At 44.3% G+C, this 27,786-nt stretch overlaps 3 pseudogenes across 2 annotated transcripts; 1 reads left to right on the forward strand and 2 right to left on the reverse strand.

Moving 5' to 3' along the window:
• Window positions 1-4,541: 4,541 nt before the first annotated feature.
• Smokwl5 (sperm motility kinase W like 5) lies at window positions 4,542-6,042 on the reverse strand (annotated as a pseudogene). Its single transcript, XR_015624447.1, has one exon. The product of XR_015624447.1 is annotated as a sperm motility kinase W like 5, transcript variant X2 (transcript).
• Window positions 6,043-11,298: 5,256 nt separating this feature from the next.
• Window positions 11,299-12,521, forward strand: LOC120093784 (non-histone chromosomal protein HMG-14-like; annotated as a pseudogene). The gene has a single exon (XR_015624448.1). The product of XR_015624448.1 is annotated as a non-histone chromosomal protein HMG-14-like, transcript variant X2 (transcript).
• The window catches only part of Ddx21-ps9 (DExD-box helicase 21, pseudogene 9), a 34,884-nt pseudogene continuing 19,439 nt past the window's right edge, over window positions 12,342-27,786 (reverse strand).

The following is a 27,786-nucleotide window of genomic DNA, read 5'->3' on the forward strand; positions in this document are numbered from 1 at the left end:
ATCCTGAAGGTCCATATGGACAAATGAGGACATGGAGGTCCAGATCGACTTTTCAAATGTGTTCCATGAATTGCAGAACAAGATTCAGATCAGAGCATGGGAAGGAAATGTCTACATCCAGATAGGAGATAGAAGGAATTGGGGAATGAAGATAAATGAGGACCAGTGCATGTATCCTATCAGAATGAATGTTATTTGGTCTTGAGGTACAGAGATCAAAGGCTTCTGCTCACGTCTTCTCGCCTGATTTCAGATGGTTTAGGTGGCTGCCAAAGAGGCCCTGTTCTTGTGAATCAAGTTTGTGTGGAGAATCCTGTATCATTATGTACGTACTTCACTAGGGATAGGCGGCTGTTTTACTGTTTGGGTGTGCAGAACTAAAGTGTGGGAACCAGTCTCTCCCTGGTCTACAGATGCTGGTGTCCATTCTTGGCAGATGCTCCACAGTGATACAGGAATCACAGAGCTCAGGCCCTTGGTGTTCTTCTGAGCTGCAGGGAGACTTTGAGGGGGCCCATTAGATAGTTGACCATTGTTCCTCTGCCAGGCATAGATCATCACTATAGATTCCATCTGGACACTTGCCCCTGTGCATAGCAGTCTCACATCTTTTCTGCATACCTGGCTGAGGTAGGAGGATTTTACTTTGTGTTTCCAGTTCAGTGTTAATTTGAGATGTGATCTTCAGCAAAAATGAGCCACTGTCCTTGTACTCAGGAATCCATGACTGTCCTGGCCTCACATGCACCACCATCTGCAGAGGAGAAGCTAAAAGAGGGAAAGACAATAGATGTGAGGGGGACTAAAACTCAGGGACCCCGAACAATGGCAGGGTCATCCTTTCTCAGGACCTCTGACTGAATGAGACCTTCCTTTGTAGATTATAACTAGGGTAACTGCAAAGCACTCAGAGGGGAAGGACACTGGAGCAAGTGCAGAGATAGGAGAAGTTATGGACCCTTTCCCTTTTCCTGAATGACTAAAGACTGCACTGAGACAAGCAGTTGCCATTAAGAACTGCTAAGGCTATTGACTACTGGATGTCAGCATGTTGTATGTCAGGAAGCTAATGGATCACCATGTCCTTTAGGGTGAGAGGGAAGAGTCCACATGTGTTGTTGGCTTTGTCTCATGCTGACTCTGGGATATAGAGAGTGCAGACACTCTATGTACTGTCTGAATTTAGGTTCCAGAATTACTCTAATGACCATCATCTGCAGATAAAGACAGCAGAAACAAATTCTAGAACTTAAACAAATGGAGGATAGTATTGATTGGGGGAGGATGAGTGGGTGAGACACCTAATAGATATACATGAGTGAAAATGTGACAGGAGACAAGTTCAAATTCTCTACAGTGACAAGTGACGGGACATGCTCGCACCCTGAAGTGTCTGGCCTTCCCGAAAGTGATTGTCCCTCTCCATATATGTTGGATACTTTTTGATAATTTGGTCAAGTTTACGCCATTTTGGATGGAATTTTTTCAATTATGCACTTATCAGATTGTCCACTGCATTTATAGTACATTTTCATGATGAGTGACTGACTAAGTGTTTAGGAAAGTATGGATGGTAGTTCAGCCAGGAATAGGAAACAGGCCAAGGAAATCATGGTGAAGAAGCCAGTAAAGAGCACCCTTCATGGCTTCTATTGCTGTTTCTGCCTCTAAATTTCTACCTTGAGTTACTATGACTTCCCTCTTGATAGTTACATACATCAGTTTTAAGTTAAACAAAAACACTTTCCTCCACAGCCAAGCAAGACCCAGTGCTCTCTCTGTTCCTGGAAGAAATGAAGAGGGCAAGGCTTTGATGAACACTTGTTAAATTGTGGCTCCAGATCAGGGCTGCCTAATCCCAGAAGATTCATGGTAGTTTCCTACCTTATTAAAAATATCTCAGGTAGAGAACTCTATGGAGACTGGGGAAAGCTGGTGAAATACGAGAGAAATAGCCAGTTCACTGTAACTGTGCCCCTTTTCAGCTATACTTTAGAGTAGAAGGATATATCTATGACACTGAAAATGTTGCTTCGAGGTTATGGAGCCTTTGATTTGGACAGAAAGCACACATTAGATGCTAAAAACAAATCCACAGATCCAGAGAGCTGCCTGGTGACACTTTTTCCTTGGAACCACCACTGGGTTTGAAGGAAAGTGTACACCCACAGCTGAAACAGGGACTCTACACTCTGGGATGCCACTATAAGCCCCATTTCTGTTTGGCTCTGTTCTTTCCCACTGTTCTGCTCACAATCTTGTTTTTCCCAATCCTCAGGACACAGGAGAGTGCACCCCTCAGGTCTTTTCCATGTGTGGACCTTCAAGACTGTGAGAGCCTGAATGTCAATAGGAGTTTCAGGAGTTTTCACCTAAAGGGGAACTTAGTTTCTTCTTAAGCGGCCCAAAACAATGCACTATCAGAAAAACACACCATCATGTACAGAGAATCATGCAGGCAGCAGGTAACACAGCTTCCCCTATGATCCTCTATGCCTTCTATTCTTATTTCCTAGGCCCTGACCTGTTTTAACCTTCACAAAAGTGTCTCTTCTGATGCCCTGGACTACACATGTCTCTTACCAAGTTAGTTGTTTTCATGCAGAACTACACCATCATTTTTGTCTTCCTGATTTTCCTGGATTCTGCCAGGTTGTCTGCTGCTTGGGGACAGATAGGTCTTCAGGCCTAAAGATCCCTGGACCCAGCAGTGAGTGAAGGCTTGGGACAGAGCACGTTTTTATTCAATGACTTCTGACTGGATAACTGATCATAGCATGACACAGAGTAAACCTAGAGCACAGGATTGAATCTCAGATCTCATTTTCACACTGGAAGACTTGTTCCAGTTAGGAAAGAATGACGTGAGGCCTATGAAAGAAGACTTAACTCTAGCAATGAACTGGACACACAGATGCTGTAGGAGAAGAACTTGAACAGGCTCCACCCAGAATGCAAAGAGCAAGCTGGATGGCTAGGACACTGAACCCTAACCATGACGAAGAGCCCACACTCTGGCAACAAAATCCCATGGAAATGCAGGAATATAAGTCATGAGGCTGACCTCTGACTAATGAGGAGAGTCCCAGCTCTAGGCTCTTCAGATGTGGAAGAGGACTGAGTGTCAGAAAGATGGCAGATGCTTACGGAGCAACCCTTCTAGTTTCCCAGGCTTAGCCGCTTTGAGGTTCACTCACAAGTTTTGCATCTTTCTTGGACACAGTGAGAGAGATGCGCTGGGTACCTACTCTTATCCTTCTCACAGGAGAGCAGGTCACACAGGCTGAGTGATCTCCATGATAGAAGCACTGTGTTTTGTTCTCGAAACCTCAGTGTGGCATCCTTCAGCCCAGCACTGAGACTCACACCAGACATGGTAGACAGAAGCCTGAACTTTCCAAAGCTGGAGCACTTTTGGAATGTGGTGCACGATCACATCCTGGAGGCAATTAAGCTCTCACACCTGAAGCCCACTTCCCATATCCCTCAAGTCTGCTGCTGTCTGCTGCATACAGTGCCCCAAGCCTACCACAGTAGATTCTCAAGAGGAAGGCTAGTTCAAAGAACTTCGAGCTTTAGAGTGAGACCGCAGTGAGCTTGGTTTGTATGAGAGACTGAGGTGTGTCCTAGGTATGTAGCACGTGTGGGAACGTGAATAGATGTCACTTTGAATGCCCAGTGGCCTGACCAGGAGCTGACCAAGCCAGCACATGCACTGAATGCCTAGGGAAAGCAGCTAGAACAGAGATATGGAGGGAAACTTCCCATTTCTGCTCCTTGTGAACTCTGGAGCAGGCATTTGGTGTACTCACAGGGAGCATAGGTCTCCTTGTTGGTAGCATAGCAAATGATGGGAGGAAAGGAAACCTAGGAGCCCAGGGGTCAGTGTCCCGGGACATTCGGTTTGAGGTTTAGTTGCCTTGAGCCTGGTGGCAGGGAAGATCCTCTACCAGCTATTCAGCCCTGGTTAGTAGCTGGTAAGACAGACTAGCATGACACTGTATGACCAGTCTCTGAATGCCAGATTGTAACTTCTGGTGACACTGACCCCTCTCTTTTACATGCAGGATACATAAGAACTGGGTATCCACAGCTGAATCCCAGTGTATTTATCCAAGCAGCATTGTCATACTTCACAGGACTCAATACACTCCGCCTATCCAGTTCAATTGTAGGGAGACATTGAAGTGGCCCCTTAGTACTTTGACCATATTTACTCTACCAGCCACTAGGTCCCCAAGTTGAGTCTCTATCTCAATATGTTCCCCATGAAGAACAACCCTACATGTGCCCTTTCAGACTGGCTGTACCCACAATCACTTGCTGATTATTGCTACATCAGACACCACCTAGGCATTCTCCAACAAGATTTCTTCCTCAGATGGTATGGTAATAAGCAGGGTTTAATCCACCTGGAGTAGAAATACATTTCACCACCCCGAGACCCCAACTATACTGTTTTGACAGAGAATACATGAATAAAGACAGAGAAAATAAAATTCAGAGTCGAGTCGCACCCTCCCATATTGGCTTACCTTTTCATTTGGTTCTGCCTTACTGCCTCTTTCAGGGAAGCCACTTTCTTGGAGAATGTACCTTTGGAGCCCACAGGAAGCAGCAAAGTCTTGAAAGACAATCCCTAATTCTTTGGCAGAGTCTCTGGAAATACCCAATCCTCTGAGGGGGAGATGATGTTTTCATATCAAAGTCTTGCTTAGTTGGCAGGGGTATTTCGATTTCCAATATGGTGTTGCAGACACATGGGGAAGCCACAGGTCTTGAGTGGAGGGCACTGGTAGAAGTGCTGTTCTGCTTCTTAGTACCGTATAGGGCAATGGGAGGCATGGAGACACTCCTGGCTACATTGTGTCTGGCCACCTGCTCTCCTGGGGGCCAGATGTGAAGGAGGCCAAAGTTGGGTTCACTGGCTCTCCTCTTTAGGGGAAGACCAGAGACAGAGTGATGTGCTGGTGATTGGGGTGGCAAAGGACCTTGATCCACAGGCATGTCTGAAGTGGTAGTTCCATGCTCAATCTCTTGGCGTACCTTGTCTTTTAAGATCAAATATGCCGCCATTGGTTCATCGTATTTTTTCTTTTGAAGGGATTCCAAGATCTTGTTGGCATTATACCCCATGCCACAGAGCATTTCTACAATTTTGTAATCTGGGCAGGTGATGGTTGGGATGTTTACCTCACACTTCCTGACCCATGGATGTTTCTCAATGTCCTCGATGGAGGGCCTCATTTCTGGGGAAACTGTGAGGATTTGATGGATGAGGTTTTCAAGTTGTCCGGAGAAGTAAGTTGGAATGGTATACGTCCCCGTTGCAATCTTTTTCTCCATGTCTTTGGTGGTGACTCCTCTGAAGGGGCAGTACCCAGTGCTGATGAAATAGAGCAGCACACCCAAACTCCACACATCTGTCTTCTTGCCATTATATGGCTCCCTTAGTACCAGTTCTGGGGCATAAAATTCCTTGGTCCCACACAGCTCTTTCAGTAAGGTGCCAGGTCTGAACTTGGTGGCCAGGCCAAAGTCTGTCAACTTTCCATTGCCCTCTGCATCTGTTAGGATATTCTGTGGTTTTATGTCTCGATGGACAATGTCAAGGTTGTGGCAGTATTTCACAGCTGACACTGTCTGGCCAAATATTTTCTTTGCCACTTCTTCCTGCAGCGGTCCACCCTCCTTTATTAATTCAAATAAGCTTCCCCCTGGAGCATATTCTAGTACAAAATTTACATGGCTTGATGTTATGAGAACCTGAAAGAGGCGAATGATGTTAGGATGGTGCAGTGTCTCCAAAATTGCTCTTTCTGACAGGATAGAGCTGATGGTCTCCTTGCTGATCTCTAACATTTTTATGGCAACCAGAGCCTGCGTTTTCAGGTGCCAGGCCAAGTTTACAGTGCCAAATGAACCCTGACCAAGATAGGAAAGAATCTTATAGTGACTTCCCAAAGTCTTCTCTTTGGATTTGCTGGCCATAAGGCTTAATATCTCCCGTGTTCTGGTGAACACAGGTTGTGAGTTATACCAACCCGGCAACTAACAAACTACACAGCTATCAAGGAGTCCCACAGGTCACCAAAAAACAGCTCCCTGGTCTGTATGGACAAAGACAACAGACTGGTCCACAGTCTTATACAGAGGACCCTCATTCTGCAATCACAGTGGTTCTTTGTGAGGTCATAGAATCAAACGCACCAACCACAGAAGGCTGTAATCCATAGTAGCTGTCTCCACTCTGGGTCACAGGGAACTTTTCATTCTCATGATAGGAGACTAGCTTCTATCAGCTTCTTCTTCAGTAGATCAAAGAGACAGATATTTATTGTTTAGCAATTACAGGCAGCAGAGTGCTTCCATGTCCTTCATAGCTGGATGCTGAGTACGTCAAACCAACCATCTGGACTTTCAAGGATGAGGTGAATTTTGGACAATCTTTCTGCAGAGAGAGGCTAAGTTATCACAAAAAATAAACTGGGGGCTTTCCTACCTAGCCTCTTTGTTCTCAGAATAGGGCTCTGAGACTTAATTATTCACAAAGAAATGCCTAAGCCATAAGCTTTGGCTCATTCCCCAGCTATATTGTAAGTTAAATAACCTGCTTATTCTAGTCTGTGTCTGCCACATGGGTGGTTATTTCTCTTGAGATTCATGTTTCTGTCTTCCTCAGAGATCAAGGCCAATCTGCAGGTCTCCACTGTTTTCCAAGGTTCTATCTCTTTATGCTTGATGCCTCACCTTCTATTTCCTGCCTTGTTTAATTGGTCTTCAGCTTTTTATTGGCAGATGCTGCTTGTACACACTACCAAAGAGATTCTTTTTATATTCCCCTCCATAGTCCAACTAAATGCCCATTTCATTAGCAATCTATAATCCAGAGAAACAACTGTGAAAACCAGCAGCTTCCTAAGATCTAGAGCTTTTTAGCAGCTGTAGTATCTGTCTCATTGACATTTTAAAATTTCAAGTCAATAAAGCCTGATTTAAACTATTTTGGGAGATCCCAGATCCCCCCTTTCATTCTATGAGCATTTTCTCTAAAGTCTTGAGAGAGTTCTTTAGAATTGCTTGACCTGTAAGTTGGCAACATATAATATTTTATGCCATAATGTGAAAAGTGTATCATAATGAATAAACATGATAAAGCCTCATTAGTTCCAGTCTGCAAAGGCATTTCCAAGATAGCCATCATCTCTAATAAATGTGCAATGTCAGAACCACTCCTTACAGACCTCGAGCCTGGAGCAGCTTAGAAGTCTGAATATGTATCCAGTGTATGATGTATCAGCATATGTTCATGTTTTAAAATTTCAAAGTCTACAAAATGAAACACATAATCTATTATATTTAATAGATTTAATGTGGCATTATAAATCAGAATCTGGATTTTTTTTAACTGAGAATATTGAGCCTCTATGGGCTGCCATTTTCTTTCCTCACACCTTTGTGTAATTTTCTCCTCTGGAAATTCTGTTTCTGTTCTCATTCTACATTGTGGATGGGATTTATCAAGACTCTTTATTCTGATTTTAAGAATACTCTCATCTCTCTTTTATGGCCTCAAACCTAGAATTTCATCCCATCTGTGACTTATCTAAGTCTGCTTTAATCTGAACTTACAGTGATATAGAAAACTGCAATCGCTAGTGAAAATATAATCATTTCTTGCTTACAGTCAAACAAAATTATATCAGGTCCAAATGATACTGGTCATTGTACTTTTCTCCATTTCTAAATGCAAAAGTATTTTTGATTTATTCTATCTCTCTCCTTCCTTTGGAGACTTGATTATATTATTTCCAAACAAATTATTCCATTCTAAGATTTTTTTTATATTCAAATTCTTTTCTCTTTTATTGTTTTCAAGTTGAATACTTGAAAACCTTTGAGAAGGTTGGGGGTTCTCAGTGCCACTGCAGCTCAGTGACAATATTCATTCTGCTTTCCTGCCTCTTTATTCAGGCTCCTTGGGGAAACATATGTCTATGGCAGCTAGCTTCAATCTCTGCATTTGCTCCAGCAGGCTGTCCTTGCCAGATTTTGGGCCAGAGCTTCCCTTTGCCCTGTATCTGCCACCCGCTCTGGGAAGGTAGATCAGACTTTCAGAATGTCACTGCATTGTTTTTGTCTGGGGGCCATTGCAGGCTCCTCTCCCAGGCACATGCCGGTTCGTGATGGGCACAGGCTGCTCAGTTCCTCTGCTGTACCAGAGAAGTGCTTTAAAGCTGCAGCCTGAGAGAGACCTTTGATCAGCTCTCCACCCTCCAGCTCTTTTGACTCATGAGCCTCCAATTAAAGGAGCAGCACTTGGGAAGTGCATTGAGGGTCCAGTAGAAAAGCCTTTATTTTCTCTTCATCAGGCTAGCTCTTTCTTTCTTTCTTTCTTTCTTTCTTTCTTTCTTTCTTTCTCTCCTATCTTTCCTTCTTTCTTTCTTCCTTTCTTTCTTTCTTTCTTCCTTTCTTTCTTCCTTTCTTTCCTTAAGTTACTTTAGAGCAGCCTTCTGCATTGCCTCTCTGTGGTTCACTGCTCCTTTTCAACAAAACTGTCTTACAACCAAGAGTCTTCAGGCTCTAAGCCTGGATTCTAGCCTCTCATTCAGTATGCTATTGGTAACTACTGCTTTCTACCCAGGCTCATTGTTCCCAGAATAACCGATGACTTAATGAGTTACATGCCCAGCCCATAAGCACTGGCTCAGTCACAGACTAGTTCATAATTTAAGTAACTTGCTTATTGTCATCAATAGCTGCCACACTGGTCGCCTGCCCTCAGTCTCATGTCTGACCTCCTCACATTTTAAGGTCAAACTTGTCTTCTTGCCTCTTTCCCAGGATACTCTCCCTCTGCTGCTGGTGGTTCTCCCTTCTCTTCCTTGCCTCAGCCAATAGGACATAAGCTTTATATTGGCAGTTGAGGCTTGTACACAATCCATAAGAGATTTGTCTCTCTACAATTTTTTTTGTCAAAGCTAAGTTCACAGGCTTCTGATTTTGTGATCTTGGGTAAGAAAGGCAGAAAGATCCATTGCATGAGGAGCCCTTGGTCCTCTCTAACCTGAACCTGTTGTCCCTTGTTCTGGCCAAGAGCCTTGCTTCCAGTGTGCATTAAAGAGCCTCATCAGTGGTCAAAGTCAGAAAAGAGGTGGAGTCCTCTAGATTGTCTATGACATGAAGATACTCATATTCTGAGAAACACTGATGTTCTTGGACTCCCCACAGGCTTCTGTGATGCCTTGTCACCTCAGGCAGTCTTACAAAACTAATGACTTGACTCCTAACAGATAGGAGAATGGGTTATGGAGTTCTCCCTTTTGTTCCTGTGAGATAATTTGCCTTTAAGTCAGTTTTCCAGGGAGTATCAGGATACCTCGTAGAGAACTGCTTCAGGCTACAGTCTGCTTTGGGGGGAATTCTCCAATTATTCTTGTCTTGTACTTGCTAAGATACTGATTGATCCATTTGTGGGACAGGATCGCATTCTGAACCAGAGGTCAAGCTCAAGTTTGTCTTCGAGACAAACACAACCTAGCTCATAAGGACTGGTGGGGACTCAGGGACCAAATAAAACAACCCCTCTGCCCTGATCCACATCCCTGATCCTGCTCATATTCTCCTTTAGAGACAGGACCTGCTTCCTCTCAAGCAATGGACTAGGGTATTTCATTGCTTCTCCCTTGCAAATGTATTATTTATTCTCATAGTATAAATGCAGTCTCAGGCTTATTGTCTCGTTGTGGTAACTTAAACCTAGTACTAGAAGGCTATAGCCTTCGGATGATCTTATCAAGGCCTAGAAGGTTTTTTGCCCCTGAGACATACTATGGAATAAACTCACCCCTTCCTGGTTCTCTCTGATCTCTGTAAATCTCCCAGTAAAACTGCTTCCTTGTCTCCCTTTCTCTCTCTGCACCGCTCTCTCTTAAGTAGCCCTTTCTTCTCATGAGAGTTGAAGCATATCTCTTCTGTCAAATGTTTCTCTGGTTCATCACTTTTTCTGCCACTCAATTTGATGGAACTTCCAAACAGGGTGTTACTTCCTACAATATTATCTTTATTTCCATTGTTTGGGATTGAAGATGTATTTTAAGAAAGAGCTGAAGGGGCTTGAGACCCCATATGAACAACAATGCCAACCAACCAGAGCTTCCAGGGACTAAGCCACTACCCAAAGACTATACATGGACTGACCCTGGGCTCAAACCTCATAGGTAGCAATGAATAGCCTAGTAAGACCACCAGTGGAAGGGGAAGCCCTTGGCCCTGCCAAGGTTGGACTCCCAGTGAACTGGATTGTTGTGGGGAGAACAGTAATTGGGTAAGGATGGGGAGGGGAACACCCACATAGAAGGGGAGGGAGAGGGGTTATGGGATGTTGGCCTGGAAAACGGGAAAGGGAATAACAATTGAAATGTAAATAAGAAATACCCAATTTAATAAAGATGGGGGGGAGATGTGTTTTAAGAGTCAATCATGCAACCACTAGGAACATGTTTTACCAGGAAACATCATAATCTCTGGTTTCAAAGTATAATCAAATATCCTGCAAGAATTCATGGAGAGTGGTACTACCATTCAGCTGTTTGTTATCCAGCTTGTATGTTAGGAAATGATTGACTTACTTTGTATATCCCCGTCATATGCTCCACTGAGGAAAGTCGTTAAAAAGTCAAGCAGGAGCAGAGGAAAGAACATGGAAGAAAGTTATTCACCTACTTTTTCTCCCTCAGCTTGCCTTCTTATGTGACCAAAAAAACCCACTACTTACTGGGATGCCACCCTCAGTGGTGTATAAGGACCTCATCAGGGATCAAGGAAACAGCCCAAGAACATGACCACAGGACAAAAAGTGGAGGTAATTTCTTAGTTGAATTTTTTTTCTCCCCTGGCATCTCTCATGTCAAGTTGACAAGAACCGACCAGTTCTCTTGCCTTTTCTGAGTATGAGTCTATTTCCTTCTCAGCAGACTGAGAAGAGGCTGTGTTCTCTAAGGAGGATTGCCCAATGCTCTCTCCTTGTTTTTCTTTCCTTTGTAAATCTAGAAGTAAGTTGTAAAATGAAGTAATGAATTCCTATCCTTTTCCAAAATGAAGACAGTTTACAATGGTTAGTCGGACAGTTCAGAAGCCTGTCTCTTCAAGGAAGGGCGGCTGAGAAATGATCAAAAAGGAATGAAGTGGTTCTCCCACCGACCCTGCGATGGGTCGCAGCAGTTCGAGTGGTGGTGGATAGGCAGTGCAGCTCCATGACAGATCCATCACACGCGTCTCCCACCCCACACTGCCATGATGCCCAAGAGGAAAGATGGAGCTGCGAAGGTGGAGCCCAAGCACTGCTCAGCGAGGCTGTCGGATAAGCCCGCCCCTGCCAAGGTGGATGCAAAGCCGAAAAAGGCGGCGGGAAAGGATAAAGCATCAGACAAAATAAAAGTGCAGATAAAAGGGAAGAGGGGAGCAAAGGGCAAACAGGCTGAAGTGGCTGACCAGCAAACTACAGATCTGCCTGCAGAAAATGGAGAGATGGAAAACCAGAGTCCAGCCTCTGAAGAAGAGAAAGAAGCGAAGTCTGACTAAGCATCCATCACATCATATCTGTCAGTGGTCCCTGCCTCCCTTCTTGTACAATACAGAGGAATATTTTTATCAACTATTTTGTAAATTCAAGTTTTTTAGTAGCTCTAGAAACATTTTTCAAAGGTGAGGGAATTCCACCTCATCCCATTTTTTTAAAAGTATAAATGTTTTTTTAAGAGGTTAAATCATTTGCTGGTTGTTTATTTTTTGGCAGAACCAGAAAATAGCAGGATACTGAATCAGGAGAGACTGTGACTGTCTCGGGGGTCACCATAACATCCTGTAGAGGGGGCTAGTTCTATAACCTACAGTACAAAGCATACTAGATGGCAATTTGGAGTCTCAGTTGTGCATTTGTGTCTGGAATATTTTCAGTTCTATCTGGTTCCATGTTTCTAGTAGAACCATTTTGTAAGAAAGTCAGTCTTTGGTCCTCGCCCTGTCAGAACTATGATGTCTATGGTCATGGCAGTCCATTTTCCTAACAGTTGTGATAATGTGCTGTGAAAGATGGAGATTTTGAGTCTGTGCAGTGTGTGGCCTAAAATTGTGAATTGGTGGAACTGAGCACTTGGTAGTTTTAAGAGGTCCTAAGGAAACTTGCCAAGCTTGAGGCTGGAGCATCACTGGAATAAGTTCAAAGAAAAACAATATGTAGCTCTTCATTTGCATACACGAATACAATGTGACTCTTCAGGGTTTGGGTACGTGTGATAAGAATTGGAGTGTCTGTTCTCTGTTCCTGGACCAATAAAATCTCAGTTGTGAAAGAGTAAAAAAGAATGAAGCACTGGGGACTTTGACAGCGGGACTAGCCCTTGGATACACATTAGCTTTACTAAATACCGCCTCCCGCCTCTGTTATAAGATCTGTTACTTTTGTTGCCACCTCCTGGTCTCTGTTCTCTGAAGTTTCTACTTCCTTCCCACTCTCCCAGCCCCTGTTTCAGGAGGTTCCTGCTTCCACCCTGCTGTCCCATGAAAGCATCAAGGATGCCATCCCAATGACCACTGCCCCCTCGATATCTTTCTGGGGGGTCCTTCCAGCTCCCGCTACTCGGTGGCCATGGTGAGCTGCCAGCATCTCAAACCATGCCATTTCTCCTGTATTTCTGTGACTGCTTCAGTGTGGACATCAAAGCAAGCTTCCCGTTTTCCTCTGAGGAAGACCATCCCCTTCACTTTGGCATCGATGCTCTTGCCCAGCTGCTGCTTAAGATCTTTCTAAGCATAGCTTATTTGGGCATCTCAACAGAGCACTACAGGATCATGGTCACAAAGCCTGCAGGGCATTTGATCAGGGAGCATGCGTCCACCAATGTGGCCCCTGAGCTGTGGGTCAGAGAAGCTCCCAGGGCCTCTACAGCTCCTTTCTTCTCAGTCAGTTTCTCAGCTGACTGCTTGAAATGGCCATTGGCAGTGGGAGACACAGAATCCAAGAGCTTGATGGCATCTTTGCTGGAGGCTTTGATTATTTTTGTTTCAGAAGGAAGACCTATCCGTTCAAATTTAATGTTGGCTTTCTGCTCCACTTGCTGTAACTGTTACTCTTCTTTGTGCTGGTAAAAGCAGATGCAAAAAAACAAAAACAAAACAAAACAAAAACAAAAACAAAAACAAAAACAAAAACCAAACCGTCCTTCCAGCTCTGCCTGGTCGCCCTGAACAATGAATGTTAAGACTCCACATTTTTCAGTGGCCAGGTCTGAACAACCAGGTCAAACTCAGGGATGTCTAACCCACAGACAGCAACATTGCTTGCCACAAAATTGCCATTTCCGCACCTTTCATAGTATTTTCCTTTTGACTGTACACTATATTGCCATGTAAGGACTGGGCATCCTGCTTTATGCAAGTGTTTTCTGACAGCTCCTGGGCACCCGTCTTGGTTTCACAGAAGATTATCATGTTCCACTGAGGACCATAGTACACTCAGATCACATCCCCAATCACCACTGACCTTTCTGTCCTGTGACACTTAACCTCCTCTACCCCACAGTTGTGGCTGCTTTCTGAGTCTTTTCCCAATCAGGTCCACCCATTCATATGTAGGTTTTGTGTATTTCTTAGCAACATTAAATACCCAATGAGGGCAAGTTGTACAGAAAAAGCAATGTTTGGGGATTGCCTTCAGAATCTTTCTTGTATGCTACACAAAATTTCTTCTACTTGATCAGCAAAACCTATATCCAACATCTGGTCAACTTCATCCAGGACAACACATTAAGTTTCTTGAGGTCTAGTTTGCCGTTCTGCAAGTGATCCGTAATATGACCTGGGTTCCAACCAGGATATCAATCCCACTCTGCACTTCCTCAACTTGACCACCATATGGATTTTCACCATAACAACAAGTTACTGATAGCTTTTATTGACGTTACTGAAGTCTTTGCTCACTTGATTTGCTAATTCTCTTGTAGGTGCAGGACTAGTTCCTGACTGGCTTGGCCTTTCTTCCTCTCTTGTAGTCCACCTTGAAGTTACTCAATCAAAGGGATGGCAAAGGAGAAGGTCTTCCTGCTTACTGTCCATGCCTGGGCAATTAAGTTGATCCCTCTGTATACATGATGGAATGTCTTGGCTTTTAGAGAAAACAAGAAGTTCACCCCATGAGCTTTGAGAAACTTGACAGTCTCTTCAGGTATGTGAAAATTAAACAAACTCCTTTTTGCTTCATGAGTATTTTCTTTTCTATCTCATGATCACTTTCTTCACCAGAAGCTTCACTGGAGTTGGGGTTTGGTTCGGAATGGTAGAGCCCATTGTTGAGCCTGGGCCTTTTCTCTCCCATGTCTCAAACACTTCCTTCCATTTCTTCTTCTTGGGCTTAGGCATGTCTGCCTCCTCTTCAGAAATCTCCTTGGTTTTTATCTCTTTGGAGTTTACACTGGATGTTTTCTCCTCAAGGGGCTGCTTTTTTCTTCTAGGATGTTTTGCTTTTAGTCTTTCTAAGGCCCTTCTTTTTAACTGGTTTTACTCTGGAGGAAGAAGCTTCTTCCATTGCTATTGTTGCTTCTTCTGACTTAGATTTTGTCTTCTCTCTTATAGTTTTCTTTTTGCTTGGCTTTAGCATCTCCTTGCTCTCCTTGGCCCTGTCTCATCCCAACTTGGATGCACTGTGGAGTTTTCCTGTCATTATTCAGCATGAAATACTCATACCTACAAGTTCCCTCAATTGTGTGCAAAGGAGAGAGATGGATGGAGCAGCCTTCTATTTGTGATCCACTTTGCATCTTTCCACAGTTCCTTCCCTTGTCAAGAGATGACTTTTACTTCCCTTGCATTGTCACAGTTAGAGTTTCTACTACTGTGAAAAGACACCATGAATTAAGGGAATATTTTACTGCCTTGTCATGTACAATATTTTACTGTAGCTGGCTCAATGGTTGTGCGTTTAGTCCAAATCATTATGGTGGGAAGTTAGGCAGCTTCTAGACAGGGAGGGCAATTGAGGTGTTGAGTGTTCTACATCATGTTCCAAAGGCAAACAGAAATTCCTTCCAGGCAGATAGGAGGAGAATCTCCAAACACACGTGTACAGTGACACACCTACTCCAACAAGGACACAACTTCAATAGTGCCACTCCATTCACCAAGCACGTACAAACAAACACACTCAGTTTCCAAGCTCTTTGCTCTGTGTCCTCCCATCTCCTTTTTCAGTCAGCATTTGTCTTGATCAAAAAATGAACTTTCTGAACTTAAAGTACTTCTTTCTATGGACTCCTTAGCTTTCCAGAAATCAACCTTCTTTGTGACTGTGACAGGTGCTTAGGTGCCAACATTTGGGCAAGAATCTGTGAGTGTTTTTGAGACTTTTTTGTTTAAAGGACTTAAGCCCCACCCTGCATGATTTTTGGAACATTTCTTGGGCTGCATTTCCAGCTGCATCAAACTGTGAAAGCAACAAGATTCTCAACTATCCACTGCCTGGGATTCCTGACCATGAACACAGGGAAATCAGTTGCTTTTTCTGCTAATACCCTGTTGTTCCCACCATGAGATACTGTATCATCATTACATCTGAGCCAGGACAAACCGTTCCTTAAGTTATTCATTATTTAAGTCCTCATTATTTTCTCACAGAAGGAGAAATGGAAGTCAGAGAATTCCCTATCAGATCTAGAGTCATTCCATTAGTCATGTGTCTACTCTCCTTTCCAAGTCACAAAAGAATTACCAATGCCTGCCACACTTTTCAGAGAAATCAAGTCTTTCAGACCACAGACTCTTCCAGTGATTTTTGTCCCCTCCCCCATCTCCTTCAATTGAATCTAAGGTAAATCAGCTCAGGGTCCTGACTAGAGCCTCAGTGGTGGAGGTGACCTGTGAATCTACATCTCTAGGTGGATTCCCCTACCAGACACTGTGCTAACTGGGTGTGAAGGTCTCTGCACCTGTGGTTGAGCGTCTTACAAGTTCTGATCCTCTAAGTATGGATAAAAGATGAACCACTGGGGACAAGAATTACACACAGCTAGTGTGGTTTCCTTCTTCTGCAATCAAATATTTCCTAGTGAGACATTACATGTGGATCACAGTCATGATGCAGATGAAGACAGAATGCTAGGCATACTGCAAAGCTGAAAACACTCAACCTGTCATCAACGAGCTCTATTAAATCTCAGCCGTGAATGCAGTTCTGAGAAACGATGAACCCTTCTTCAGTGATGGGAGTCCTCAAATGCCCCTTAGTCCCCTATTAACCCGATGTGTGCCCTATCAGTCACAGCCCTTGGGGATGCAGGAGTCAGAAGATGTAGAAAACAGGGCTCCAGCTGAGTAAATGTACGTAATGGCACTGTGCCTCTGAAAGTGTCCTAGGGAAGCATCAAGAACAAAACTAGTCAACAGAGGTTGGTTTGTCCAGACTGAAGACCAGTCTCACTCTCCTTTTCATCCCCTCTGATCCTCCTCCTCTTCTTCAACCTCTCCCTCTCCCTCCCTTCCCTGTTTTGCTCTTCCTCTGCCTCCCCTTCCCTTTCCCCCTCCCTCCTCCTCTTCCTTTCCCTTCATATCTCTCAATCAGGTCTAGTTTTTGTTACCCAACTAATCTCAGTCATGAAGTGTGAGTTGGGGAATCATTGACCTCTCAGGGTTTGGCATCAAAAACAGCCTTTCCCTCTCCCAGCAGCTATCAAGTGCCAATGGTCTCTCACCTTGTAGTTGGATTTCCAGTCCTTATCCCCACTTCCATGTTCATAAGATTCCCTCTGGTATGAGCTTGCTTAGCTATCATGCATGCTCTAACAATCACTGTGAGTTTATATTTCCAACAACCCTGCTGTTTCCTTGACTTTTAACTACCACTGTGGCATTTACAACCTTCCTTGCACTTAACATTATTAGATTTTGCTCTCTCTCTTCCTCTCCCTTTCCTTCTCTCTCTCTCTCCCTGTCTCCCTCCCCACATGTCTGTCTGTCTGTCTGTCTCTCTGTCTCTCTGTCTCTCCGTGTGTGTGTGTGTGTGTGTGTGTGTGTGTGTGAATTTTCCTTCACATGACACAATCCCACTATCTCCCCCTCCTCTCCTGTCCATACTTAAACCTTGCCATCTTTCCCTAATCATAGGGGAAACAGATTGTTGTAGAATGTTATATAGTTATAGGTCACCATGGGTTTCACACCTTTTTCCCTGCAATTTTTCATTATGATGGCTGTTGGTGTGGTATGAGGCTTCTGCTACTCTATCAACACTGGAATTTCAATGGGACTCTTCTCAGATATTTTGTTCTCATGGTGATTATCAGTATCATGGAGATCCTGGAGTTTTGAATCTATAGAACTGGCCCCTGTATGTACTCCAGAAGTTCACCAATGTGTTAGATATTGGTGTCTGACAATTCAAAGTCCTGAATCTGGGCCTGAGAAGTATCTGGTCAGCCTGCTGGCTTTAGCACCCTCCAAGGGGACGGTCTAACTTGTATTCCCTGAAAATATTACCAGCTCCACCATGCTGTTCAGGTGAACTGCCAGTTCCTGTCTCTTGAGTATTGCAGCAAGTAAGGACATGGCCAGTTCCATTACACATGAGCACAGGGCCAGCTCCCCTGCCTACTACAGATTTCAGTGGATGAAAGTGGGGAGAGGGCTTTCTCCATCATCCTCACCATTGCGTAGCATACAAGACCAATGGGGCCTGTTCATATATAACCCATACATTCAGTGCTAGACCTACTGTGCTACCCAAGGAAGACTAAGGACCTAAACTCCTGACTTCTCTAGCAAGTGAATGATAGGGGTTGCTCTTCTCTTGACCAGAGTCAAGTGTCATGCATGCCATAGGTGGTGAGGTACAAGGGCAGAGGAGGGTGTCTTTTTCTTGTCCACACCACTGAATGGGCAACAGGTAGCAGTGCCAGCCCTCCTACACTTTCCACACACCCTCCTCAGACTGTTACTATGATTTAGGCAATGGGGCTCCTGCTATTTTATGATGGCTATATAGAATGCCATGTGGCAATGTTGGGCAGTGCCTGAGATGCCTCCTGGTGGGTTTTCCTTGAGAGAATGCTTATGATGTCTCATTTTAGGATGAAAAACTCCAGACCAAGTCTGAAATACAGTGTCCTTGTTTTGGAGTCAGGTAGCCAACTGACTGTCCTGCTGTTTGGAATCTGGTGACTAAGATAAACCAGCTGCACTGACCACTTTTCCTGTGTTGAGGAGCAGCTTTCTTGTGCAAGACAACTCACACCTGCACAGAAAACAGCTGACAAAAGACTTGCCCCTCTTTCAGGGAACTGGTAATTTTGTATTGATCATATCACTCATGAAAAACAAAACCAATATCTGTTTTTTCAGCCCTACTCTATAAATCTGATCTTTGTCCCTCCTATATGGTGACCTCTGGGTCCCAGTTATGACTATTTGGTTGCTGTCTTGTTTTAGACAAAAAATATATCTCCACCTTTCTACAGACCTATTTCTAAACTGACTTAGTACCAACACTTACTAGGACCATGAGGCCCTCGACAGTGTTTCCCAAGCTCATAGTAGAATTGATGGGGGCCAATAGGATATTTTGCTGTTGTTGGGTGTTTGGCCTCAGATCTTGGAAAAGAATCTTAAAAAAGGTTAAAACATTTGAGTATAGAAGTAGATCCTGAATACTGGAGACTGCTCAAAAGGTTTAAAATAACCATGACTGTGTAAGAGATATGCTACTGAAAGTAAGAGAGACCCCAGAGGGGAAGCCAGAGACACCAGGAGAGGAACAGGAAAGAATGATGCCTGGTCCTATGTCAGGGAGATTACAGAGAAGGTCCATGCTCCATGCTGTATTGGCCTCCTACTGGGCAACAGAGGTGAAAGTACAAAGCCCAAATAATCAGGCGGTTATCCCAGACCAGCTCCATAGTCGATACTGTTAATTTCAAGCCTGCCAGCCTGCTGCCCTACACTAAGCCAACAGAGCCTCTTTCAGAGAGGAGAGGAGTTGTGGTCATCAAAGTCTCTCAATCTAGATGGGGGACAAAAGGATGTGATTTTGTGATGCTACAGTGGATACAGATAAGATGTCTAGCCATGAACCAACATGAGAGCAAGGTACACTTTAGGTTCTTTACCAGGCCATACCACTTAAGTTCCAGCTGCTGGACCATGTAGCTCAGCTAATCCAGGTGGACAGTAGCAGTTTGGCTTCAGCTTGTAGTGGGTCCACAGGACCTCTTAGTGAATATCTCTTTGGTGGCTCCAGGTGTAAGAGACAGACCCTTTTATTTGTACCTCATGCAACATGGGATCTGAAGAGGTAGAATGCTTCCTCCCTAGGTATATGCACACTGGTACAAGACTGACATGCTGTCTTGTTTGTCAAGGAAAAGGTGTATGTGCCTCTGCCTGTTTAAGAGGACAATGCTTCTGGTAGCTTTTCATAGGGACCCTCTAACTTGTTGACTTGGCATGATTTGAATTCTCCCAGGTCCTCAATCCACAAAGTGTTGATATAAGCCACTGGTCAGGGGATTGCCTATTGCTTCCTCCATGATGTTAATACCAAGGCTTTTTAAAAAATTCTAAGCCATAAGACCCTGTCTTTTGAAGCCTTTTGCTGGGTGACCTAGTCTTTTCCCACCAGATGTTCTAAATCCCAAGACAACAACTTAGGTAGAGCAGGTGCTGATGGGATATTCCAAGTATGAGATGGATGTGAGACTGGATCCAGAGATCTCCTGTGCCTGTCACCTGGAAACAGTTCCATGATTCACAGACACCTGGTGTGGTTCACCCCAATAGGGCTGCACTCACTCAGAAGGCCATCTTACAGGGGCTTTGTTCTACTCTATTTTTGAGTAGAACAGAGTCTGAGTGAAGGGTTTACCCTCTGAAGACTTGGGCCTGTAGGTATTCTATCCACGTGTCTGCAAGGGCTCAGTGGATTGGGATCCACCTGCTAAGGCATCCATAGGGTCAGTAACCATATGAACTGCTTGGGCTCTGTCTTGTTTTGCTAGATTATTTGCAATACCTCTCCATCTGTCTCTGTATATAGAGAAGTAGGAAGCCATGATTTGCTTAGTATTCTGGTCTTTACCCTGGCTTGGATCTTTAATCTAAAGCAACCATTCCAAGTGATAACTCCATAGTGAGATCCAGGGGGCCATGAAAGTTGGAGAAGAGATGGGACACAGATTAGTGGGTGAGAATGTATTCTCAGAAACCAAGAGGACATCTTGTACACCAAGACTGATTCTTACCATAGTGCCCAGCTCTGGTTTAGCTTTCTGTCTGGATACAAGGTGCTGTACAAGCAGAAACTTTGTGCCTTTTCTGAGGTAAGGCCACCTGCCTTGTGGGGAGCCATTTTGCCTTCTTTTGTGAATGCCTGAGTCTCTGGCGGAGTCAAGTCAGACCGGGGTCTACTAGCAGATTTCCTGATTTGCTGATACATGGAAGGATATGAGGGACACACTTGAAGTTCATTTTGAGGGGATCAATATTTGTTAATCTTAGAGGAAGTAACAGAAATGACTAGGTCTCGAGATGCTTAGAATACATAGTCTTTGTGGGTTTGGAACTTTGTTTCCCAGGAGAACCTCAAGACTCCTGCAGTACAGACTGAACAGCCCTTACCATTGCTTTTCTCTGTTTATTTTTTTTTGGTTTATTAAGCATTCCATTCATTTATATCTCAAATGCTATCTCACTTCCAGGTTACCCCTCCCCAAACCCCATCCCACATCTGCCCTCACACCCCTCTGCTATGTCTATACATACAGTTTCTCCCTATGCTGGGGGAATCAAACCTCTACAGGACCAAGGGGCTCACCTCCCTTGCTGTCAGGAAAATCTGTTCTCTACTAAATAGGTATTTGGAGCCATGGATCCCTCCCTCTACACTCCTTGTTGGGTGGTCTAGACTGTGGGAACACTAGGTTGTCAGTTCGGCCAATGTTCTTCCTGTTAGGTTAAAACAACCCTCTGCTCCAGTCCCTGTGACAGCTCTTCCATCAGGGTCCCTGAATTCAATCTGATGGTTAGCACCAAGTATGCACAACTGCATTGGTCAGTTGCTATCCAGACCTCCCAAGAAACTGTCAACCAGGTTCCTGTTAGCAAGCGCCTCATGACAAAGACAACAGTTTCAGGTTTGGTGTCTGCACACAGTATGGATTCCCAGGTAGGGAAGTTCCTGCTCCATTCTTGTCCTTGTTCTTCCTTTGGACAGGAACATTTCTGGGTAAAATACTTTGAGATGTGTAGGCTCATCCCTCCATTGGGGAACAGCTCATCCCTCCATTGGGGACTGTGCCTATATACTGGAGGTGGTCTCTTCAGGATCTATCTCCCTGTTCTCTGCACATTTAGGCTAAAGCCATTCTCACTGGGTCCTTGGTGGTGTGTTGCACCCTCTAGTGGCCTTCTCCAGTTCCTCACCCCGGTTAAAAGTTTTTATCCATTTCCTAAACTTCTGTTCCTCCTTACCGCCTCTGCCAGTATTTTATTGCCCTCTTATCTCCTCCTCCTCCTCCTCCTCCTCCTCCTCCTCCTCCTCCTCCTCCTCCTCCTCCTCCTCCTCCTCCTCCTCCTCCTCCTCTCTCTCTCCCTCCCTCCCTCCCTCCCTGGTCCCCTTATTCCTCCACCTCCTGCAATAATCCTGTAACCTCCTCAATGCAGAACTGAAGCATCCACACCCTGGTCTTCCTTCCTCCTTAGCTCCATATGGTCTGTGGGTTTTATCATGGGCATTGTGAGCTTTTTGGCTAATATCCTCTTTTCAGTGAGTACAAACTGTGTGGGTTTTTTGGGACTGGGTTACCTCACTCAGCATGATATTTTCTAGCTCCATCCATTTGCTTGAGTATTTAATAGCTGACTAGTATTCTACTGTGTAAATGGACCACATTTTCTGCATCCATTCTGCTACTGAGGGACTTTGGTTTGTTTCCAGCTTGACTGTTACAAATAAGGTATCAATATAGTGGAACATGTGTCCTTGCTATATGTAGGGGACTTTTATGTATATGCCCAGTAGAGGTAACCTTTGTCTCTGAGAGTTTCTTTCCAGTAATCCCCTCTCCCAACATAGAAGGCTGCTGGACATTTTGCCAGAGAGACACACATACTCTGCTCTCCTCTCTAGGGACAGTTAGCTCTTATTTTCAACTCTCATCACAGGCACCGATGGTCACATTTCAAGTTTATTACCTGGCCTACTCGAGGAGGTTTTGGATCTTATTTGCTTGAACTCTGTTCTCTCCTCATCTTCAGCCAGCTGAGAAGATGCCAAAGTCACTACATGAACCTCAGCAGACAGGCCTGGTCAGTAGACTCCTACAATAAACACTTTTATCCTCTGTCTATCAGAAAGTCACTTGTTGTTGAGAAATATCCCTGTTGTTGTCCTCCCTCAGTCACCTTCTCTTCACTGTGACCAAAATGGCAGGAGGAAAGTAAACACTCTGCTGAGCCATCTGTATCTTTCCACCAAGTTTATTCTATTCCTAATGGGCCCTGTTCACAGGGGCTAATGTCTGCAGTTGCCATTCTTTACTGTTGTGTCTCTCCGTTCTCAGTTCTAACAAGGCTACGTAAAGTACACTGGGGTGGAGTAGGTAAGGCAGTAACCTGAGATGTGGAGCTGAGATACTGTGGCCTCAGCTCATGCTCCATAAAGGATGCAGCCACTTGGCCCCATGGAGAACAGGAGCACTAGATGTTGCTTTGTCCAGCAACCTCTCAAGCCTATTTCTGCTGGAATAAGGAAGGTCCCAACTGCCTAGGGGGATGTGGTTCAAAATGAACATCATTTATATTATGGTTCCATAAAGAGTTGAAATAGTCGGTTCATGTATTCAAATGTTCAGAAATGAGTGAACAGAATTGTCAGTGAAAGATACCTTTGGATCCAGGCAAGGAAAATCAGACCTATATATTCCTTAAGGTTTTCAGGGGTCCCAGTGTCTGTCTAAGGGAAAACATTCTACTGGAAGATGCCAGGATTTCTAAAGAAGGGTATGTGTCTTTTGGGGGGTTGATTTAGGAATATCAGAATATAGAGGACACTTAGCTCCTAAAATTGGAAGGAAGTCTTTTACTATGTGACAGTTCTCTCCATAGGTATTTTCCCATCCAAGTATCAACACTGGACCTCTGGATGAGCCCAGATGTTCATGAGAAGATCTGTGGAATATATAAAATTGACACCAACTGCCATCCTATCTGTACATAGACATTTCTCTCCCATTGCCTTCCTATTGTACCATGAGCACCTCTCTCCAACTGCCTACATCCCTATACATTTGGAATCTCTTGGCAACGACTATCTATCTCCAATTAGTATATTGCCCAAATAGAGAGCATCACTCGCAGTTTACCTTCCTCCCTATACATAGAATAACTCTGGGCAACTGTCTCCTTGACTGCCTCTAGCATTCTTAGGTGGAAGAAAACTACTCTTGGGGCCCAGAACCAACATCTCAAAGACCATTCAGATGAAGTGAGAGAACAGTAGAATCCATATTCTACTAATTACTAAATTCAGTCTAATTACTTCAGGGTAGAATTATCCCGCTTCTCAGAAAGTTACATAAGGGTATGTCAGATTGCATCTTGGAGATATTTGTGTAAAGATAGGAGTATGGAATCTGTAAGTTAAGTCCAATTCTGAGGGACCCTACCTGACAAAACAGAAAACTTCAATAATGAGAAGATGTGTAATTTAAAAATCAATAAAGCATGAGGAAGGCATGGCAAGCAAGGGTTCAATTGTGTAAAGTAGTGTCAGGAGCCATCCAAGAAACCTAGCCTTATGGCCAGCACCACAGGAAAAAAACAACTCAGGAGTCAGTACATGATACTTTTTCCAATTGTGCATTTGAGACCAATAATCCTGCTTGACACAGAAAAACACAGGCCTTAGTGATCATAAGTAGAGATCATCAAATATCTCATTGGAATGATCCAGACAAATATCACAATATACCATTCTAATATCCAGAGCCTCTACCAGGTTCTAAGAACATCAAATCAGATTCATCTACTTTCTGAGAATGCTCCAGAATGAAACGACCTTGACCAAATAGTGGAGGGGGGCATGTTGCAGAAGGAAGAGCCAAAGAAAATGTTTCTACACATATGGGCCTCAATAAAGTACTGCCACAAAATTGAACTTGTCCATCCAGACATAAAATTCCAGAATATCCACAAAGATGCAGTGGATTATGTAAAATTCATAGACATCACCAGCCCATCAATGTAGACACTGCCCCTCACTGAAATGGCCACATGGGACCAAGGATTTTATGCTCCAGAGCTCACACTAGGGGAGCCACAGGATGGCAAGAAGGCAAGGGTAGAGTCTAGGCATGCTGCTCTATTATACCACCACAGGGTCCCATTTTTTCAGTGGAAGCAACATGAAAGAGGGCAGAAAATGATTGTCACATGGACCTATGACATTGCAACTCACTTCTCCTGGAAACACTAAACCTAAATCACCAGATCCTCAACGTTTCCTCCACTGAAAACATTGACATTCTTGTGTAATGAGATGAAATGTAATCTAAGTATCTCTACTGTCACCTATTCAGATTCTCAAATTATAGGCATGCTCTGAGGCATGGAGTTTTATATTTGCAAGATCTTAAATCCCTGAAAAAGTAAGATTATAGCAAAATGATGGGGGACATATTTAAATTTAAAAGAACATGAACAGAAAGCACTTGAGCATGAATCTAAGACTTTTGTCATGATTGGGGATACATGCCCTATGCCACCCATATCATAAGCAACTCCCTTTATTCTCTTCTGTCACCAAAGAGAAAGGGGAGTAACCCCAACTTTGGCCTCCTCCATATCCAGCCCTAGGGGAGCATGGGCCTGCTGCCCTGACACAATAAGGCCAGTAGGGGCAAGAAGTGCTTCCATGCCTGCCACTACATTACAGTGTCCCAAGAAGAGGAGCACAGAGACTGCCTGTGCTCTCCATTCTGGAGATGTGTCTACCCACTGAGTCCGAATCAGCATACCAGAAGAGCAAATGCCCCTGCCATCTAAGGAATTTTTAGACAAGGAGCTCTAATTAAACCCTTGGAGGATTGAGTGCTTCAAGGGAGTTGGCAAGAATATCAGTGATTTCCTGTCAAGAATCTGTTGTTTCAAGGGATCTGTGAAGACAATATCCAACAATAAAACTTTCAAGAATATGGATCCTCTGAAAGAGGAAGGACCCAAAACCCCATGAGTTTCTAGGCAAGTACGGGATGGTGCATCACTTCTTGACCTTCTTCACTATACCATGCTACAGCCATTACCATGCTACAGCCATTACCCTCTGCTAGGGTCTACTAACATCAAAGGGGGTCCATGTAGATACTGAGTGTGCTCCACCATGGGATTTCTTGACCTAATAATGGAGGAGAGCACAAGGAGAAAGAAAATATTTCTGCAAAGAGTGGAAGCCATAAAGTACTGCCACAACCTTGACAATGTCCATTTAGATATAAAGCACTTGATTGTCCTCAGAAATTCAGATAAAACAGGCATGCCCTGATCCTCATTGCAGATTGCACATCTTACTGAAAAGGCAGCACGGGACCAAGGGTTTTATGCGTTCACATTAGGTGAGACATATGATGGCAAGGAGGCAGATGTGTAGAGTCTGGGCATGCTACTCTATTTTATCACCACAGGGACCCATTCCTTCCATGGAATCACCATGAAAGAGATGGAGAAAATGATTGTCACAGGAACTAATGACATTGCAACTCACTTCTCCTGGCAACTTTAAACCTGAATCACCAGATCCTCACAGTTTGCCCAAAGATGAGGCCCTTCATTCAATTCATTGAAAAACATTCTTATGCAATGAAATGAAATGAAATGAAATGTGAAGTAAATATTTCGACTGTGATCTATCCAGATTCTCACACTGTAGACATGCTCTGAGGCATGGAGTTTTATATTTCTAAGAAATTGGTATCCCAGAAAAAGTAAAACTATACCAAAGATGGGGACAAATGTGAATATACAAGAAAAAGTATAGGAGACATTTGAACATGGATCTAAGACTTCTGTCATGACTGGGGAATGCCCTATGCCATACCTATCACAAGCACATCTTTTTATTCTCTTCTTCCACCAAAGAGAAGGCTGTGTGACCCTAAATTTGACCTCTTCCACGTTTTGCCCTTGGAGAACATGGGCCTGCTGCCCTGACACATTGAGGCCACAGTGTGGGAAGAAGTGCTTCCATGCCAGCGCCCTTTATGCTCAACAGAGGTCTGCTCCATGTGTCTGCGTCAGCACACCAGAGGAGGAAGTGCCCCTGCCATCTAAAGAATACTTGCTTAAGGAATCCGTATTAACACCTAGAGAACAGGGTGCTTCAAGGGACTGGGCAAGAAAATGGGGGTTTTCCTGTCAAGAATCTATTACTTAAGAGATCTCTGAAGACCAAACCCTACTGTATAGCTTACAAGAATATGGGTCCTGTGAAAGAGGCAGGATACAGAACCCCACAAATTGGGTAAGAAAGTATGGGAGTGAGCACCACATTGTTCACATTCTTCCCTATACCATCCTAACAGCATTAGCCTCTTTTAGGGCCTACTAACATCAAAGGGGTCCATGTAGATACTGGGTGTGCCAGAGCAGGGGACTCCTTGACCTAATAATAGAGAAGGGCCCAAGCAGGAAAAAGAGGCAAAAAAATATTTTCAGAAATAGTGGCAGCCATAAAGTACTGGGCCACCAGGGGTTGTGCATGAGGCCAGTGCAGGTTCGTGACAAACAAGGTAAGAGCATTCAGTGATTTCTGTAGAAATTTTACTCCATAGTCTGCTGGGATAGAGCACTAAGCAGGGAGCACAGACAATACAAGGAAGGGCCAGCTTTATACACATTAGATCCCATCCTGGTTGGATTCCCAAAGGCAAGCCTTTATGTTTAGGGAGCATTTGACAGAAAGCTACACCAAGGACAAGTCTGTTCCCAGTTCCTCCTGAGCACAGTGCCTGCCAGCACCTGACAGAACCATGTGCACTTTAGCACACAGACTCAAAAAGGGATACCTGCCTTCCTGAGATCACACTACAGGCCAGTGGCAGCCACTGGCCAGAGCTTGTCCCAGTCTAGGGCTGTTGCTTCCCTCTACCCAGAGACTTTCCCTTCACCTCCCAGACCCACTTCCTCTTCTGGATCCTTGGGCTCACCTAGTTCTGAGGATCCCTCCAGGTTGAACAATGCTCAGAAGCAGGTGGCTGTTAATTCACTGTGGATGTGTGGAGCTGTGCAGTGGTGCCCATCCTAGGTGGCATGGAGAGGCTACAGCCAAGAAAAAGGGGCTCTCTTTCATCTAAAGAAAAACTCTTACTCTTCCTCCTCCTCCCACTCTTCCCAGCCCCCTCCTAGGTTTTCCTCTGTAGTACTACTGGAACATGTGCTCTACTTGAAAGGAAGGCAAGAGACAAGTATGGCTTTTATAGGAAAGGAAGTGCCAACAGTGTGATGAGCTCTGCTATTTCTTCAACCAAAGGAGAAGAGAGGAGAGGAGAGGAGAGGACAGGAGAAGGGATGGGGAGAGAGGAAGAACAAGAGAGTGCAAAGGGATGGGGAGAGAGGAAGAACAAGAGAGTGCAAGGGCAAGAGGGAGAGCAAGAGTTACATGGAGAGCAAGATAGACAGAAAGGGAAGAAGGAGGAGGAGGAGGGAGGGAGGGAGGGAGAGAGAGAGAGAGAGAGAGAGAGAGAGAGAGAGAGA

Source organism: Rattus norvegicus, chromosome 7 (assembly GCF_021556685.1).
Source record: "Rattus norvegicus strain SHRSP/BbbUtx chromosome 7, alternate assembly SHRSP_T2T, whole genome shotgun sequence".
Lineage (NCBI taxonomy): Eukaryota > Metazoa > Chordata > Mammalia > Rodentia > Muridae > Rattus > Rattus norvegicus.